The sequence below is a fragment of the Phoxinus phoxinus genome (assembly GCF_949152265.1).
Source record: "Phoxinus phoxinus genome assembly, chromosome: 12".
Classification (NCBI taxonomy): Eukaryota; Metazoa; Chordata; class Actinopteri; order Cypriniformes; family Leuciscidae; genus Phoxinus; species Phoxinus phoxinus.
Window position 1 is genome coordinate 13,913,796 of NC_136887.1, and position 7,450 is coordinate 13,921,245.

The 7,450-nt window shown below is 37.9% G+C and overlaps 1 long non-coding RNA gene across 1 annotated transcript in view; it reads left to right on the forward strand.

Moving 5' to 3' along the window:
* Positions 1-3,967, forward strand: part of LOC307008180 — a 105,541-nt gene extending 101,574 nt beyond the window's left edge. The window contains exons 2-4 of the long non-coding RNA XR_013799771.1: positions 3,387-3,468; positions 3,578-3,710; positions 3,948-3,967. This is a non-coding gene — a long non-coding RNA (uncharacterized lncRNA). The remainder of the gene's footprint in view (positions 1-3,386; positions 3,469-3,577; positions 3,711-3,947) is intronic.
* The last annotated feature ends 3,483 nt before the right edge of the window (positions 3,968-7,450 follow it).

Sequence of the window (7,450 nt, forward strand, 5' to 3'; positions counted from 1 at the left end):
ACGAATCATTTGGGAGTCGGTGAGCAAATCAGGTAAAAATAAATGCATATTATACGAAAGCAAAAGTGTTTTTTGTCATTGCATGCATGTAAACCTGTTGTTGGGGACTCCCAAAACAACATTAGGAACATTTTAAATGTCATAATAGGTGCCCTTTAAAATGGCATAATTGCTACAGCAAATAAGTTTTTGTTTCTCCTGTTTGCTTTTGTTAATACTATTGGTTAGGTTTAGTGTAAGTGGTATGTTATTTTCAAATGTGATTAAGCATTGACCTTTTAGCACCGCCCACAAACTGCCATTATACGTACAACAATCAACGTGAAATGTTGCCAGATTCATGTTAATCTGTTTAGGATAAAATTGAATGCTTTTAGTGCCACTCACTGAACATTTCACTTTGAAAGTGTCGTGAAATGTGCAAGAAGCAACATGGGGAGAATGGGGTAAGATGAGCCAGTGGGTAAGTTGACCCACCCCCTTTATCTTGGTGAACTTACACTTTTAGTGTCATGTGACCATATATTTTGGAACCACCCATCATTTCGTCCAGACTGTAAAAAGAAGAAACACATGGAAGACACCTATTTACTTTAAAAACTGTTTTTGGCTTGTCAAAGTACAATTTTAGCACTGCAGATGCAATGGTTGTTACATCAAAGCAAATTTGTCCAGGTCTAAAATTATTTATGATCCATATTGGTGATTTAGCCATGTAGAAAACAATGCAAATCATTTAGCCTGAATTGGTAAGCTAGCTGGTGTTATCCAAATTGGCAGCTATGGGGCAAAGTGAGCCAAATGCTGTGGGGTAAATTGAGCCAGCATTTTAACTTACCCCATCATAAGTTAAATCTCTTAAGTATAAACTGGTATAATTTCAATGTAATATTATGCAACTTGTTTAGTTAATCTTTTTTTTTTTTTTTTTGATAGGAGCGATGTACAATTCCAAATACAAATCCTTCTCTAATAAGAACCAGAAGATGCTTTTTTTTTTACCAGATTATAATCAGATATATCTTTCCACCTGTAGTCCCTAATGGCCTAACAGAAAACCATGCCAAGAACCTTTTGACTAAATGTTTATTAGTTTCAGTGACATTTATTCATATATCTTATATAAGAAGCCATATTTGTAGAACCCTTTCTCAAAGATGTGTCATGATCATTTAAAATTAAATGAAATTTCTTAAGATACTTCATCCTAATTTTCTTGGATAAATTAGTATTAATTATCTTGAGGACGACATAAGTAAACAATGGCTCATGTTACCCCACTCTCCGCTAATGTTATTTTGCCAGATTTTCAGGCACGTTTTTCCAGTGAGCCAGTGTTGAATAAAACAAGCCTTGATCACACAATCCCAGACCCTGGATCGAAGCTCATCTCAGAGTTTTTTTCAAAGTTCAAACGGGCTCAAGAACAGGATTTACTGAATGTAAACAGGATTAGTTAGATGGCTTATAAATAAGCAAGATGAGACGGTCGGTTCGTTCATGAGGATCATCTCAGTAAACTTGAACTAAAAAAACACCATGTCATGCATCTAAAGTTTGGTTTTATTGCAAACACATACTGACCTTACACACTTGAATATAAATTATGAATTAATTAATAAATAAATAAACAAAAGTGCGGTGAGCCCTTGCCCTGCGGACTGCATATAATAAATAAGGTAGTAGTTTTGTTTTTAGGGGCTAGTGCTGTTTAAATAATAATTGCAGCACACACTGTACCTACTAATCTCTGTATTACCCTTTTCCTAAAGCCCTCTATCATTTCTATCCGTCTGTCTCCTCCCCCAGCTGAAAACATTTAATTAACAGCTAAAGCAGGTTGTAGGAGATTAGACTGTTGAGATCCAGTAATATTAGAGGTGTCTTGTCTGCACATGCCTCACAGCTCCACTGCAGGTAACAATGTATAAGCACTGAGACCTCAAGCACTGCTGACTAACACAGGCTTCCACTTTAAGTGCATTACTGTAAACACGATTATTGCTTGTTATTACAAACTGAGGGCATAAATTATTGTCACAGCTTGTCACAGATTTTATAGGTCGGCCTTTTCTGGTCATGGATGGTTTCCAGTGATTCACACTTGATTAATGAATCCATATGACGTTTGTAGATGTTATTTAAAGGGATATTTCACCCAAAAATGAAAAATTCTCTAATCATTAAGTTACCCTCATGCCACCCCCAATGTATATGACTTTCTTTCTTCAATAAACACAAACAACGATGTTTAGGAAGATAATCAATCTCTGTGAGACCATATACTGCAATGCCACTGAATGGGGGCCGCTTGGTTGATGCTTGAAAAACCACACAAAGCGATTGTGGCGGTAATCCATACAACCCCAGTGGATGAATCAATGTCTTTGAAGCGAAACGATAGGTGTGTGTAAGAAAAACACTAATATTTTTACCAAATGTCATACGAGCGTTCGCGAGGGGGGCATTGTTTTGCATGACGTAAGTGTGTTACATCACGTGTCACAATGCCTCCCTCGTGAACGCTTGTATGACATAAAACCCTGCGTTATGGTAATCTCAGGCGTAAATATTACGGATGCTGTCAATTTTGCCACACCAATTCGAGTGTTTCAGACCATGAGAATGTTCACGGCCCAAACACTACATCTACACTGTAATGTTGGCTAGTAGGGCCAAATAGCTTTGCCCTTTGTTTACTTCGTAGCAACAACATAAATATTATAATTGTAACTGGTAATAGAAAACTGTAACTGTCTGCCCGGAACTGTTAAAGGGTTAGTTCACCCAAAAACATTAAATTCTGTCATGAATTACTCACCCTCGTTTCGTTCCAAACCTGTAAGATCTTTTTGATGAAATCTGAGAGTTTTCTGACCCCTCCATGCACAAAAAAAACAAACAAAAATAGCGACTGTGTCAGTCTCCTACACTGTTGAAGAAATTCTTCAATAAAGTCGTTATTTTTATTTGTTTTTTGCACACAAAAAGTATTCTCGTCGCTTCATAACATTAAGGTTGACCACCGGAGTCACATTGACTATTTTAACGATTTCTTAACTACCTTTCTGGGCCTTGAAAGTGGTCGTTTAAATTATTTTAATTTGTATTCCGAAGATGAACGGGTTTGGTCTTACGGCTTTGGAACGATATGAGGGCGAGTAATCAATGACAGAATTCTCATTTTGGGGAGAACTAACCCTTTAATAGCAGAGAAAGATAAACGATGCCCCTATATTTACATTTAAGTAAAAATGTAGCAGAGATGTTTGCATTTCTGATAATAAAAAAGACTCATGGGGTATTTCATAAAATGAGTAATTATCATGGTTCTCCAAAAGCAAGTGTCTCTCATCTCATATGCTTTTCTCTATCTGTTGATTTAGTCTCTTCAGTGGTTCTGCTGCCTCAGTCTTTCTCCATCTGGTTGCCTGTAAATTGGTTTGACTGTGTTGAAGTCAGGAGCAGGTGAGCATATGATGGCTGCCGTTCATCTCTAGGCTGTTTTTAACGCCGCAGCTGTGTTGGCACCTAAGATAAACTTTTTTCTTTTCTTTTTTATGCTGCTGCTTGCAAGCCGCTTACCCGCAGGGTGATATCAAGATTCAAGCTACTTCAGCTTCTGTGCCCAGTGCGAAGACACCCGAGGGCTGTTCCTGCATGGGAAACCTTTGATACTGTCTAATCTTCCGTCCTGCAGTCATTTCAAGGTGTTATTTTTCATTGCCGCTCTATGGTGACCACAAGGCACATGAAAATTAATCATAGCCAGCCATACTGCAGGCACTTTCATTGGATAGATTACACTCATTGGACATTTTTGCTGACATTTGTCATTAAAAGCTTACACAAGAACAGTTCTGCTTGATAAACGTGGCTGTAAGTGCTTTTATGTCAGACAATGGTAAATGAACTGTATTATGCTTATTTTTTTCTCCTTTGAGCAGGTCAAAAAGAGATGTTTAAGAATATTCATCCTGCTCTTCTCCATACAATCCTAGTGAATTGACCAGATAAAGTTAAAAAAAAATACAGTACAATTATTTTGTTTGTAGCACATATTCTTAACCACTATAATATTACCATTAATATCAAAGTAGACGTGTATTCCCTATTTAGTAATAGTTGGTGTTGTGGCTGTGCTTAAAGCTGAACAAAACAGCCATGCTGCGTAGTCTTTTTCTAAGAATCAATGGATCATTTCTGTTGGTTAAGTAAAGCCTCTTCCAGGCACAGAGCTAATCTGATGTTAATTAAACAGAGTTATGAGGAGCCCATATGCTATTCTGACTATATGGTGCCATTAAATTAGCTAGATGAAATAATGGTCTGTTGATTCGTTTTCTCCAAATGGAGAAATCAAACTTAAGGAAATGCTCTGACTGTTAATGGCTCTGTATGTCACGCACATTGACAACTTAACTAGCATTTTTCCAGTCTTTAGTGGTTACTAAGTCAAACATCACAAATAGTATTACCTTAGTTAGTGTTATTGTTGTGATATTTACAGTATACGTTTATTATTCTTATTTAATTAGCATATTTTCTTGTTTTAAGCATAAATCTAACCAAATTTAGAGATGAAAACAAGGAAAATCTGTTTGCCAGAGCATTTAAGATAATTCAAGATATTTTCTTTGAAATTGTATTTTTTGTTTGTTTACTTTAGTTGCATTTACTGGTAAAGAAGACAATACACCTGATTAAGAGTATCAATAGAGTCTTGGGCTATGGCCAGTAAGCAACCACCCAGCAACTGCATTGCAAGATACTAAAACACCATGCTGTCATAACTCAAAATGTCTTTAAAAATATAAAATGAATGTGTCTCATTCAGTTTTTCAGAAAGAAATCTACAGCTCAGTGGTTTTCTATCAGCATGCAGTAAGTTTAAAACCTACTCCTCTTGTAAGGTCTCATCCAGTTTCATTTTGACCCCTGTCCTTGCATTTAATGGCCAGACAGTTTATAGAGAATGGGGCGCTCTCCACGTCAGGTCAGGCTTGACACCACTGGCAGAAGCAGTGTCTGCCATGAACCTCTCTTGATTTCTGTGCTTGGTGAATGGCAGTGCTCATGAGGGAGTGATTCGACTCAAGCACAAGGCATCAAATGTAAGAGCTGCCAGATGATTCCATCAAGGTTTAAAGGTATCATTCTCTTTTATAAACCCATAACCCCAGTGGTGCCCCACATGTGCCGATTCATAGCTGACTTTATTCCACTCATTTAGGGTACTTGTGGTTATCACAGAAGTACCATTAGAGACTGCATGGCACTGAACCTGCCGTGCCCTTGCATAGCAGAAGGAGAATAGCTTCAAATCTCCTCTGTGGCATATCAATGTATCTTTTTGGCATACTGGGATTACAGCCTCTCTTTCAATCTCAGGCATCAAGTGAATTCATCCTCTCTGACTATGGAATCCTTCCTCGGCATTAGAAATAAAAGTTCAGTTGTCTCAGGCATACTTCTTAACATGCAGATAAATGGAAATATAATTGTACTTTTAATAGATTTGTAATAGATTTTGTCAGATCATGTCTGCCCATGTGGAAACAATGATAAAATCACTTCATTTTCAGAAATCCATTTGGCAGAAGGTGAAGGTTATTCAACACCCATCTCAATCTCAAAATAATTATCTAAAATTTTCCAGCTGCAGTGGATTTCTGTAAAGAGAAATTTTGAGCTTGATTGACCCTAGCATCTAGCCTGGTTGACACCAGACTCTGCTCAGTTGTAACTGGGAAAGGTTCATTCACAGCCCATTTCCAAAGGGCCGTCAGCACTGGACGTCGCTCAAATGCCTCTGGGCGCAATTGGATAGACCTAAAACCAATCAGAGTGATCACCATCGTGTAAAGCCCGCCTCAACGTTTGAAATTGGTGCCTCGATTTGGAAAAATTGGAAATGGGCTTGAATGGGCTCTTGGCCAGACTGACTTGCAGAGCAAATCTCAAATTTGCCGGAAGTTCGTCAGGGTTTTCCCAGGCTACCTAGCATCAAGCTTCAGGCTGGTTTTATCTTAATAATGGTTTGGTGTTGGTCTGACTGGTGGGCAAGAATGGCCATACTGTACATCGGTGAGCATCTGCTCGCTGATTACCAAAAGCATCATAAACTGTAGGTAACACTTTATTTTGATAGTCCTCTTAGGACATTCTTGCAACTACAGTATTAGTAGACTCCTGTCTACTGTAAGTTCCCTGAGCGAAACAACAAATGTAGGTCTGGACTTGACTCTGTCCATGGGAAAATTGATTGGATGGTTGTTGTTTGCTATTGGTGAATCTAATGTGAGTGACAGGTTGTCCCACCCTCGTGCCCATAAACACGTGTGAAGGGGAAATTTAAAATATATATATATGTGCATAGATTAATAATTTATATTAAATACTGCAATGTTTTACAATAAAATAAATAAAAAATTGTCCATTTTGATTTCATGGTGGCTTTAAGTATTTATTATCCTTTTTTAGTACAGTGTTAGTCGGTTTAGTCAATGTTCTGCCCTGCTTTATCTCTCCACACCTTTCATTTGTGAAATCCAGATTTTATCAGCATTTAAATACGAACTATACTGAATAATTTCAGGTCATATTTATGCACTGCTGGCTGAACTTGACTGCATGAAGCTAGCTAGACTAGAAGACCAGATAACTGGATTGCTCTCGGTAGAGCTCCCTTACTAATCACACTTCTTAGTATAGCAGCATTGTGAACTCCCTCAGGGGTAATAGTCAGTAAAAGTGCTCTGACAAAGACACAATGCATGTGTGAAAAGGAGCTGATTTCGTTGCTGTCAGCACTTATAGGTCTCACTGCTCAGGTGTACCGCAGCGTGCATGTGAGCCGGACACCACCGACATCTTACTGAGACAGCCGCTTGATGAGGCGAACGGATCAATAAACACTCCACTCGCTCTCTTTCTCACTCTCTCACTTTTATCTCCTTTCATTCTGTCTCCATTCCTGTTTCTATTCTGCTTTGTGCACCTGTCCACATGCAAATACAAACAGAGCGCTGTAACTGACCCATATTCAAGTCATTTTTCTCTTTAGATATTTGTTGAGTTTTCGACTGGGTAAAACTTTATTTTGAAGTTTGCACCTACATGTCAACAAGAGTATTAGTAGACTGTCTGCTTAATATCTGCTTAATTTTTAGACTGTAGTAGACTGGTAGGTTATGATCAGGTGTCAGGGTTCGGTCAGGAGAATAAGTTGACTTGTAGTTGCCAAGTTATTTTTAGTCAGTAGAATGTCTGTTGGGGGACCAACAAAATAAAGTGTGAGCAAATATTAAGCAGACAGTCTACTAATCCTCAAATGATAGTTAGTGTACATGTAGTTGCAAAGTTACTTATAGTTAGTAGAATGTCTAAAGTGGACTATCGAAATAAAGTGTTACCTTTGTTGCTCCTTTTTTTTTTTTGCATAGGATTT